Genomic DNA, 12,318 nt, shown 5'->3' with positions numbered 1-12,318 from the left:
TCAAATGAATATCTCCGCCCAAAGAAGGCCAGTAAGGTGCTCCGCCCAGAGGCGGGGTGGGCCAGCAGCCCAGGCCGGTTTAACTGGTTGGAACCACTAAAGTACGCAGACGCAGGGATAAAAGTGTAGCTGCGGACAGCAGGCCGGAGCTTGGGGAGGAACGCGCTTTCTTTCCTGCAGAGCTCCGCAGGGCTCCCACACTGTTTTCACAGGGATTCGCCCCGGTAGGTGTGTGTTCCACTCGGCCCTCAGGACACTGCGCAGGCGCCTGCAGAGCCTTAGCGTTTGGCGCATCCTCTCGCGGGTTCCCTGTTTCTCCAACGAGTTCCATCTCGGGAGGCGCTGTGCTTTCTGGGTGTTGTGGTTTACGTCCGAGACAAGGGCCTACAGCAACAGGGTGTCGGGTTCGCGAGAACTACAACTCCCGGCGTGCTCCGCGCGAGGACGAGGGGCGTCTGCCCTAGCCGGCCCTAGCAGTCACGGCCACGAATCCGAGGACCCGGGAAGCCGGCTGCTGCGGGAGGAGGGCGCGCGCGTGCGCGCTGGGCCGGCTCGTCCTGTTCTGTCCCAATCATTGTAAACAGGCGGAGGCTGGGCGGGGTGGGAATGGGGCTCCCGCGGCCCGCCAGGGGGGCAGCGGAGGAGGCGGCGGTCGTGGCGGAAGCGTGAGTGCGAGGAGGCGGCGGCTGCAGCGGAGCGGACGGTCGCTCGGCGGCAAGCACTGGTCAGTGGCGGGGAGCGGTCGGTCGCGGGGGTCGCAGCGCTGCGGCGGTGGCCGTGCGAGCCGTGTGGCGCCCGGCCTTGCGCCCGCGCCTGTCATGCAGCGTGCTGGGCTTGGGATCCCGGGCTCGGAACGGGAGTTGGGGGTGGGGGGCGTGGCTGCCCCGCCTCGCCTCCTCGCGTTGTCCGCGGAGGCTGCACCCCTGAGCTTGCTCCTGCGGGGTGGGTCACACCGCCTGCCGGACAGGCCTCCCTGGGAGCACCCGTGTGTGTCCTGGGCTGCTCTGGGACCCAGGGGCTAGTTGGGGAGTCCAGCTGCTTCCTCGGAGCTTCCAGGCCTCGGGGCATCCCTGCGGGCCACACCTGGCCGGAGCTGCGGCCGGGGACTGGCCTGACGCAGCCTTCCGGTTTATGGGTCGCCTCTGGCTCGCCCACCTGTCTCCGTGCTTGCCGGGTGGAGTCGGAGAACAGCTCCTGCTGTTGCCCGTGGCAGGCGTTGGGCAGGGGGCGACCCTGATTGCAGTGTTACTTGTTCCAGGGTTCAGTAGAAGTGTTCGGCCAGATCTGGAGTTGAGAACTCCCATTCTCAACGCATTTTCAAGCGTTTTCGTGCCAGAGTGTCCTTAGTCGAGGCCAGCTTTCTTTTTCCGTCTTTTAAGTATGTCGTTGTGAAACAGGTTTGACAGAAATATTCCACTTCCCTATCTCCTGAAGTAGTGCTGGTTTAAGTTTGGAGATCATTACAAGGATTCTTCCAGAGAGAGCAGCGTGCTCGGTTCTTAGAGATCACAGCTGTTTTCATTGGAGGTCTCTGCTTGTGACAGAAGTGCTACGGTGTGTGCATTGAGCTGCTGCACTGCCCAGCCTCAGTGGTGTGGATGGGACGGGTGTGGGCTAACACTGGTGCTTCGGTAGTTTACCCATACTTGGCAGTTATTGACAAAGTACTTAGTGATAAGTTCCAGGCCTACTTTTAGTTTAGTTAGTTCAGACAGCACTTGGAAAGGAGAGGGCCCATCACTTTCTGTGGTAGGGATTATCTTGATAATTTCAAGGTCCTGGGTATCTTCCTCGAAATGAATATCTCCTGATAGTGGTTTTGGCATTGACAGGGGTCTGAAGTCAGTAGAGTGCTTCTCATTTTTCAGCGTGTCCTACAGATCCAAGAGAGATAGGTTAGTTTAATAGCAGTTGTAATTTTTTTTTTTTTTTTTGGTTTTTCAAGACAGGGTTTCTCTGGGTAGCCCTGGCTGTCCTGGATCTCACTCTGTAGACCAGGCTGGCCTCGAACTCAGAAATCTGCCTGCCTCTGCCTCCCAAGTGCTGGAATTCAAGGCTTGCGACACCACTGCCCGGCAGCAGTTGTAGTTTTAAAAACAAAGTATCTAGAAGCCAGCTGGTGGTGGCACACATCTTTATTCCCATCACTCTGGATGCAGAGGTAGGCAGAGCTCTGTGAGCTCCAGGTCAGCCTTGTCTACAGAGTGGGCTCCAGGGTAGCCAGAGCTAAACAGAAACAAACAAACAAATCGCAGAGAACTTAGAAACAAAGTAAGATAACTGAATTTGCTGTCTTTTCAAAAGGTGGTTTCTCATAATAAGTTTACAGGGACCATTTTCCTCGTAATTTAGAGAGACTGGAGTGGTGTTTTAAAAAAGTGTCTGCTTGAGCCGGGTGGTGGTGGTGCACGCCTTTAATCCCAGCACTTTGGAGGCAGAGGCAGGCGGATTTCTGAGTTCGAGGCCAGCCTGGTCTACAGAGTGAGCTCCAGGACAGCTGAGGCTACACAGAGAAACCCTGTCTCGAAAAAAAAAAAAAAAATGTGTGCTGGAGCTGGAGACAGGGCTCACTGGTTAAGACGTTTGCAGCGTGACTTTTGGAGAGTTACAGGGTTTGGTCCCCAGTAACTGTTCCCAACTGCCTGCAAGTCTAGCTCCCAGGAAGCCCAGCACCTCTGGTCTCCACAGGTGATGGCTCACCTCCCCCCATAATTAAAAAGAATAAAAATATTTAAAAGTGAATATTAACTTTATTTGTACAGTTACATTTGCATAGTCAGAGCTTGGGAAGAAAAGATTAGGTCCACAACAGTATCCCAAAATATGTTATGTTATTTTCTTTTTTTGTGGTTGTTGTATGTGGGGGGAGGGTGTGGACAGGGGTGGCAGGGTCTCACTGTGAAGTCCTGGTTGTTGTGTGTGGGGGAGGGTGTGGACAGGGGTGGCAGGGTCTCACTATGAAGTCCTGGTTGTTGTGTGTGTGGGAGGGTGTGGACAGGGGTGGCAGGGTCTCACTGTGAAGTTCTGGTTCTTGTATGTGGGGGGGGGCGTGGACAGGGGTGGCAGGGTCTCACTGTGAAGTCCTGGTTGTTGTGTGTGGGGGAAGGTGTGGACAGGGGTGGCAGGGTTTCACTGTGAAGTCCTGGTTGTTGTGTGTGGGGGAGGGTGTGGACAGGGGTGGCAGGGTCTCACTGTGAAGTCCTGGTTCTTGTATGTGGGGGAGGGTATGGACAGGGGCGGCAGGGTCTCACTGTGACGTTCTGGTTGGCCTGGAACCTCACTATGTGGATGCTTGAACTGAGATCACAGAGATCCTCGTGCTTCTGGCTCTGAAGTGCTGAGATTAGATGTCCAGCTGTTCTTTTCGTTTAAGAAGAAAGGACCTGATATACTTTATGCTGATAAAGGTAAGGCAGAGCCTGGGAAATGCAGGTGATTTAGAATACAGGAGTTACTGTGTTAAGTAAAGGTGACCTGAAGACAGATGAAACAAACAATACAGAAGGGTATAAAATATATCGTTTTATACACACACATATATAGATATGTCCTGGGATTAGACCCAGGCCTTGGACATGTTAGGAGAGCACTCAGCCACTGTTCTACAACACTTATCTTGCAAACTACAATATGTTTCTAAGATAGAAAATATGGGAGCTCTGTGACTATATGCAAGACATAATACTCAAGAGAAACTATGGAAGAGAGCAGAAGATAGAAAAGGACACACATGTAAGTAGTGATGAAAATACAGGTTGGGAATGCTCAGTGGAAGATGTCTAACTGTATAGTCAGTCAACTAGGCAGCTGTAGAGATGATGGGCAGTCACGTAGGGAATAGTGTAAGCAGAAATGTGTACAAGGAACTACGTAGACTACGTAGTAGGGTCTGCAAGGGTAGCTACTTCAAGTATAACTGGGCGGATGGTCTGTATACCATCAAAGCAATTTCAGCTTTGCCCTGCCAACAAATGGGAGTCATTGAGACAGAACGGAGAGGGGTGGGAGTGGGAGAAACAGACTGGCTAACCAATGGCGGCCCTCTGTTATAAGTGTTATGTCCTTAAGGATCAAGCAGAATTAATTGGAAAAGGTGCTAAGGCTGAGGAGTGGGGCAGAGACTTGTAGGAAGTGTGTCGGATGGGTGTGTCGTTTCTGTAGCTGTAGTGCTGGCTGTGCCAGGCTACGCTACCCAGGCGAGTCTTTAGAAGCTGTACAGCACTGAGGATTGTAGATGCTCGGCCCCAGGTCAGAAGACAGTTTGCAGGGTGAATTGTGGAGTGTAGACTTCAGAGTACAGAGAGGGCAGATGAAATTGAATATGGAAAGGGTTTACAAAGTCTTCATTATTGTCAAAAACTGAGGTAAGAAGTGGGGTCTAAAAAGGACACAGTATCAGGATACAGATGGCCAAAATATTTAGAGAACACACTGAATAGAATTTTGCAGAAGTTGGTTATGGAAAGCAAGGGTGACTTGGATTCCATCCTGGGTCCCTGCGAAAGCAACGGTAAGATAGCCTGAGACAGAGACTTGAGGAAGTGGAGTAAATTTGAGGAGGAATCACATCCTAGCTTCTGGCGTGTCGGGTGGATGTTTTTGCGAACGTCCAGGTAGAGTCAGCGTGCTCTGTCATCCTTTTAGTCGTGAGTCTCAGGTTTTAGCGGCTGAGCTCTCTCCAGTCCTGTCATGTTTTATTGTAAGTGGTGGCTGAAGCCTCTGGTCTAGGGGCTACCACACGGGAAGAGTTTGCCAACAGCAAACATCTCCAGGAATAGAGGTCAACACAGGAGGGTAGATTGGAAGGTGACCTTCAAAAATGTTTGGTGATGTTGAGGTATCCATGAGGAAATCCTGTCATAGAAGCCAAGATAGGGTTGTTTTGTTTTGTTTTGAGATAGGGTCTCATTCTGTTCTGTAGACCACGCTATCCTTCAACTTAGAAGGAATGCCTCTTTCTCCCGCAGCCTTCTAAATGCTGGGGTTAAAGGTGTAAGTCACTGCATCCAGCGGATAGGGCCATTCTTAAAAAGGCTGCTATTCTTTCCAGCTAACTCCAGGAAAAATGCAAAAGAGGGAAACACTGACAGGTGTGGGGTCAAATGGCTATAATCCCGGCACTCGAGAAACGACTGCAGAAAGTTCAAGACCAGAGTGCAAGACTATCTCAAAATACAAAATGAAACATCAGTGCTAAAGCCAGACGAAAGACATACTTGAGCTCTTCAGAGTAGAGGCTAGAAAGGTGGTTCAGAATTTAATAGCCCTTACTGCTTTCCAGAGACCTGAGGCCAGTTCCCAGTACCCATGCTGGGTGCTTTGTAGCTGCCTGTGACCAGCTCCTGAGGCATCGGGCCTTTGGCCTCTAGGAGCACTCACACTAACCTGTACTTTCTTTTACTTCTGGGAGACAGGGTCTCTCTGTGTAGTCTTGACTGTCTTGGAACTCAGTGCGTAGAGCAGGCTGCTCTTGAACTCCTGCCTCTGGCTACTAAGGGCTGGGATTAAAGATGTACATCATTATACCCAGCTATGTAATTAAAAAATAAAAAATAAATATTTAAATGCTCTAATTTGTCAGAATACAAATTAGTAGTCTTTTGAATTTGATAAAGATACTTAGCAGTGTGTTGAATTAAACTTATGGTAGATTGATAGGGGAAGAAACTTCATATTCACTGAGTTAAGAGGTCAGAGGGTGGAGACAGCAGTTTGAGACCTCCCCCAGTACTTGTCTTTAGTTCTGTGAAAGGGCCTTACTCTAGTTTATGTTTGTCTGGAACTCACAGTCCTCCTGCCTTGGCCTCCTAGTTGCTAGATAGCCGACATATATGTCAGCTATGAGGGGAGGTGTAGAAAGTAGAAGGTGACAAAGGTTGAGGGAGGGATTTTTAACATGCCAAACACTTAACCTGCTATAAAAAATAGCATTTTCCCTGGGCAGTGGTGGTGCATGCCTTTAATCCCACACTTGGGAGGCAAGGGCAGGTGTATTTCTGAGTTCAAGGCCAGCTTGGTCTACAGAGTGAGTTCCAGGACAGTCAGGGCTACACAGAGAAACCCTGTCTCAAAAAAAAAAAAAAAAAAAAAAAAAGGATTTTCTGAGATACATTCCCATAAAATAGCCTTTGTATGTGTATGTGTGTACACACGTGCACATGGAGGCCAGAGATTGAGTTTGGGTGCCTCCCTTAGTAGCTCTCCACTTACTTTTTGAGGCAGAGACTCTCATTGAACCTGGAGTTTACTGATACAGCTGGATGGTTAGCAATCTGAAGAGATCTTCCCGCCTCTCCCTCCCCAGCACTGGGATCAGAGGTACAGAGAGTTTGCTCTACCCAGCCTTAAAGTGGTTCTGGGGGATTGAACTCAGATTCTCATTGCATTACAAGGAACTTGGGGAACGAGCCATCTTTCTAACTCAGATTTAGCCTTTTTAAAAGTTACAGATCAGTGTGAGAATGATAACTTGGTTACATTCTAACTCATTTTCATTCCTCCCCTCTGCCCCCACAAAGCCCTCTCACCTCTGCAGTCACTCACTGGTCCCCTCTGCACTCACTCACTGGTCCCCTCTGCGCTCACTCACTGGTCCCCTCTGCACTCACTCACTGGTCCCCTCTGCACTCACTCACTGGTCCCCTCTGCATTCACTCACTGGTCCCCTCTGCACTCACTCACTGGTCCCCTCTGCACTCACTCACTGGTCCCCTCTGCACTCACTGGTCCCCTCTGCACTCACTCACTGGTCTATTTGCCCATTAGTAGAGGACTTTCCGTGCCTGCTCATTGCCTGGTTTGGAAACTTAATGTGCATGTACTCATGGTCGCATGTTACTGACTTCACCTGTACAAGGATTGTCTGTATTGTAGCCAATATCAACACTGTGATATATTCTGAATAATACTCCACTGTCCAAATACACAGGTTGAGCACAGCTACTCCCAGAATCCAAAGGTTTAGGTTTGGATTCGGATTGTCATGGTAGAACTGCCTGGGATATTATCCCTCTGGCCAGTGTGCCCGAAGAGCACCCTACCTGCCTGCTACTCATTTAGTAGCTATATTAGTTTCTTCTCATTGACAGGACAAAACACCATGACTAAAAGCAGCTTATGGAGGACAGACTCTATTGTGGCTCACAGTGCAGAGGGCTTGAGTCCATCCTGGCAGGGAGGTGTGGCGGCCAGAGCAGGAAGCTGAGAGATCACATCTTCATCCATACACAGGGAGCAAAGAACAAACCGAGGAGGATGATATCCTTGCTCACTTTTTGTTTAATTGAAAGTTAATTTTTTTTTTTTTGGGTTTTGTTTTTTCAAGACAGGGTTTCTCTGTAGCCCTGGCTGTCCTGGAACTCACTCTGTAGACCAGGCTGGCCTCGAACTCAGAAATCCACCTGCCTCTGCCTTCCAAGTACTGAGATTAAAGGCGTGTGCCACCACCGCCCGGCTGAAAGTTAATTTTAAGTGTTGGGAGATAGCTTAGTCAGTAAAGTACTTGCTGGATCTTACTTCCGTTTCCATTATACCATAACCAAGGCAACTCTTATAAAGAAAAACTGTAATTAGGGCTGGCTTACAGGTTCAGAGGTTCAGTCCATCATCATCATGGTGGGAGCACTGCAGTGTCCAGGCAGACGCGGTGTAGAAAAGCAGCTGAGAGTTGTACATCTTGACCTGAAGGTAAGGAGACCAGGAAGAAGCTTTCTTCCAGGGGCCGAGCTTGAGCATAGGAGCCCTTGAAGCCCATCTCAGTAGTGACACACTTCTTCTAACAAGGCCACACTTTTTTTTTTTCAGGATCTGAATGTATTTCTTAAAAATGGCATCAGACTTTTACAGTCATTGCAAAAGAGAAATGATAAATCTGGCAGCTCAGCAGTTGAGGTACATCTGAGGCTACCTGAAGCACACTGGGTCTAAAACAGCAGCCATCTCCTCTGGACTGCTGCAGTACCCCCAGGCTCCAAGCACACTTGGGCCACATGGGCCCAGCCAGAGTCCTGGGGCGGGGGTGGGGGGTGGAGGGGGCCTGCGGTGGCTCCAGCCAGGAGGGTAGAGGCTCGAATCTTGAATCTTCAGTCTTCAATCTCGAATGCTGACTGCTGCACACTGTCTCATACATACATTCGGCTCAAGGTCCCCCCATCCTTAGTAAAACGCCCACTATGCTAATCTTCTGAAGGCCACACTTCTTAACAGTAGCACTTCCCATGGGCCAAGCATATTTATACCACCACACCAGATAACCACGAGAACCTGAGTTCAGTCTCTGGAACCTATAAAAAGTTGGATGTGGTGGTATGTCTGTGTAATCCCACTGCTGGGGTCTCAGAGACAGTTGATCCCTGGAGTTTGCTGGATAGCCAGCTTAGCCTTAATACTGAGCTCCAAGCTGGGCGGTGGTGGCACATGCCTTTAATCCCAGCACTTAGGAGGCAGAGGCAGGCAGATTTCTGAGTTCAAGGCCAACCTGGTCTACAGAGTGAGTTCCAGGACAGCCAGGACTACACAGAGAAACCCTGTCTCAAAAAAACAAAAACAAAAACAAAACAAAACAAAACAAAAACCAAAATACTGAGCTTCAAGCCCCAGTGAGAGACCTCACATAAAAAAAAAAAAAAAAAAAAAAAAAAAAAAAAAAAAAAAAAAAAAAAAAAAAAAAAAAAAAAAAAAAAAACGAGGGTGGGTAGTGAGGCCTGCATGCAATCACACACATGAACACACATATTAACATTAATTTCAGCTGCCACATGACTGTAATCCCAGCCCTTAGGAGCTGGAGGCAAAGGATCTTGGGTCTGAGGTTAGTGTGCACAATTTAAGAGAAAAATGGGGGAACAAAAGAACAATAAAAACCTTTCCTGCAGCCTGCGATGGTGGTGAGCTTTAATCCTAGAACTCAGGGGGCAGAGGCAGGTGGATCTCTGTGAGTTTGAGTCTAGCCTGCTCTACAAAGCGAAGTCCAGGATAGCCAGAGCTGTTTCACATAGAAACCCTATCTTGGGAAAACAAAACAAAACCCCCAACCAAACAAAAATAACCCTTCCTTTTTCAAACTTTTAGGTGTAGAATCTCTACATCCAGGTACTTGATCTGTATACAGATAGAGAGCACTTAGTGCCTGCTGCTGTGGCACTAACCATGAGCTGAGGTGCCCATGTACATCAGGGACTGGCAAGATGCCCTAGTGGATGGATGCTTGTTGCCAAACCTTATGACCATACATACAAAATGTCATGACACACACAGCACATGCATAAATAAAGGCTTATACACACACATACATACATATACATACACACACACACTCACACACTCACACACACACACACACACACTCACACACGAGACAGCTGCAGTCAAAGGTTATTGAAAACAAAAGTGGTAGCCCTCAGTGGTTGTCAGCTGTAGGTGATGTGGTGATGCATGGCACTTCATTAATGAAGGTAAGGTAATTCAGGAGCACTCAGGTTGGAGCAGGTCTGTTCTCAAGAACACAGTGCGAGCAGTCACACTGCAGCGTGTTGTATGTTGTAAAGTGCCGTGTCTTTACCATGCGTGCCCAGTGTCTGGCCTCAGGGAAACAGAGTGGCATCAGTACTGAGAATGAGACTCGGTGCTTCCTGCCATTGCTTCTCAACATGTAAGAATTGAATCTGCTCATCTTTGGATTGTATCATTTTAGAACATGTGATTTTCAAAAGTGGGCCTGGCAAGATGGCTGAAAGTGATTACCATATCAGTCTTGATAGTCTGAGTTCTATTCCTGGAACCCACTGTGGAAGGAAAGAACCTATTCCAAAAAACTGGCCTCTAGCTTCCACTCCTGTGCAGTGGCATGTGTGTGCCTGCCGCTCACCCACACACGCATAGCACACACACACATACACAATGGTCTTTTTTTTTTTGTGGGGGTAGTGGGGGTGTTTTTTTTTTTTTTTAAAGAAAACAACAGTGTTTGAGTCTTGGGAGGTGGCTCAGATGGTAAAGTGCTTGCTGGATAAACATGAAGACCCTCATTCACTTCAGGCTTTGGCTTCCACATAAGAGCCAGGCATGATGGCACATGCCTGCAATCCCTGTGCTGGCTCAGTGGAGACAGGTGGATTGCTCAGGTTTACTGACTAGCCAGGTGCAGTGAATTGATGACCTCCAGGTACAGTGAAAGAGCTTCTCAAAAAACAAGGTGGACAGTGACAAAGGACAACAGCTGTGGTAATGATTTGTACATAGATGTGCACAAATGCGCTCGTGTGTATCTGCATGATACACATATGTGTACCCCCCTTCCACACTCATGCATGTGTCCCTCCACACATACACACATGCATGTGCCCTCCACACATACACACATGCATGTGCCATCCACACACACACATGCATGTGCCCTCCAACACATACACACATGCATGTGCCATCCACACACACACATGCATGTGCCCTCCATACATACACACATGCATGTGCCATCCACACACACACACATGCGTACACCCTCCACATACACATGTATACATGTACCCTCCACACACATAACATGCATGCACCCTCCACACAGACATAGATGCATGCACTTTCCACACACACACATACATGTGCCCCTCCACATACACATGTGCCCTTCACACACATACATATACTTTCCACATACATATACATACATGTACCCTCCACATACATACATATAGATGCACCTTCCACACACATACACATGCATATGCCCCTTCACAAGCATACATGTATGTGTGCCTACACACATACATGTACCCTCCTCACAGATATGCATGTACCCTCCACATACACACATACATGTACCCTCCTCACAGATATGCATGTACCCTCCACATACACACATACATGTACCCTCCACATACACACTTGCTGTGGTTGCTGACTTGAGTTTCATTAATATCAAATGTTTATTCAAGATTTGATTATGGCCGGGCAGTGGTGGCGCACGCCTTCAATCCCAGCACTTGGGAGGCAGAGGCAGGCGGATTTCTGAGTTCAAGGACAGCCTGGTCTACAGAGTGAGTTCCAGGACAGCCAGGGCTACACAGAGAAACCCTGTCTCGAAAAAACAAAACAAAAAAATCCCCAAGATTTGATTATGGAAAAACACAAGCACATCCATCTTGTTAGTCTGTGAAGTTGCTTTTGTCTTTCATATGTGGTAAAATTACATATACACACCAGAAAGCTTTAAAGTTATTTATTTGTGTGTGAGAAGGTAGGTGTGTGTGCACACACCACTGTGCTCGTAGGTCATAGGACAACCGGTGGGTATCAGTTTTCTCCATCCACTCTATGGGTCAACAACAAAAGTCTTGATCAGAAAGGAGTTCTGAGTGGAGAAAGTGTAAGAATCTCAGATTTGCACTGCATGGAAGCTGTGCGTATATTCCATGCAAGTGAGGCATCAGCCTATCGTGTCCCAGACGTTGATATCTACAGTGCTTAGAAGCAGCTCCGGGGACTGTGACACACAGCATTAAGCACCTCAGCTGAAGGAGAAAATGACATTTAGCTCATCCTTAGGTACCTAAAGTTCTGGCGGCTTGTGTTTGCCTGTGGGACTACAACCTTGAATCTTTGAGGTCAGACCGAGTGGCTCTGTCATTTCCTATTCCATGGGAATTTTTGCACAGAACTTTTTTTTTGCCATCCTACTCCAGAAATGGAGCCTTACAAAGTCATTGAGAGGCAGGCTAGCGACCTGCTGTTGGAGCAGTGCTTTACCTAGGGCGGTGCAGTTCCTGGCACATACTGAATCATTCCCTCAAGACGAGATCTGCCGAGGTGCCACAGAGTTTACCCCGTATCCATAGTTATGTCGATTTTCTGTTGGGAAGCCACAGTGACATAATTTTTATTTAGTTCTATTCTAACCAGTGAATTTTATTTTTATTAAATAAAGTGTGTTAGTCCTCTCCCCCTTGTGAAATTCTAAATTCCAGGTTTTCTTGAGAGTAGATAATGCTATGGAGACGTGGTAGATACGAGGTCTCCCTGTAGAAGGATATGATATTTCTTCAAAAATGCCTCACTGTTTAGTTCTTGGAGATAGTACTACATTTTAAAAACATTTGGTTTTATTATTTTTAATTCTGTGTGTCTCCACTTAGGTTTGTGCATTTGAGTGCAGGTGTTCCAGGTGGCAAGGGCTTTCGGAGCCCTTGAGCTGGGGTAACAAGTGGTGTGAGTGCCTGCCTGCAGTGGGCGCTAGGAGCCAAGCTCAGGTCTCTGGAAGAGTAGCAAGTGCTTATGACTGCTGAGCCCTCTCCCTCTCCCTCTCCCTCTCCCTCTCCCTCT

General features: G+C 48.3%; 1 protein-coding gene across 1 annotated transcript in view; it reads left to right on the top strand.

Moving 5' to 3' along the window:
• Positions 1–453: 453 nt before the first annotated feature.
• Positions 454–12,318, top strand: part of Ralbp1 (ralA binding protein 1) — a 37,233-nt gene continuing 25,368 nt past the window's right edge. Inside the window, exon 1 of the mRNA XM_031368610.1 lies at positions 454–724. The gene's annotated coding sequence lies outside the window, so the exon portion shown is untranslated. The remainder of the gene's footprint in view (positions 725–12,318) is intronic.

This window comes from Mastomys coucha, unplaced genomic scaffold, assembly GCF_008632895.1.
Source record: "Mastomys coucha isolate ucsf_1 unplaced genomic scaffold, UCSF_Mcou_1 pScaffold14, whole genome shotgun sequence".
Taxonomy (NCBI): Eukaryota; Metazoa; Chordata; class Mammalia; order Rodentia; family Muridae; genus Mastomys; species Mastomys coucha.
This window is presented reverse-complemented; position numbering and strand designations above follow the sequence as displayed.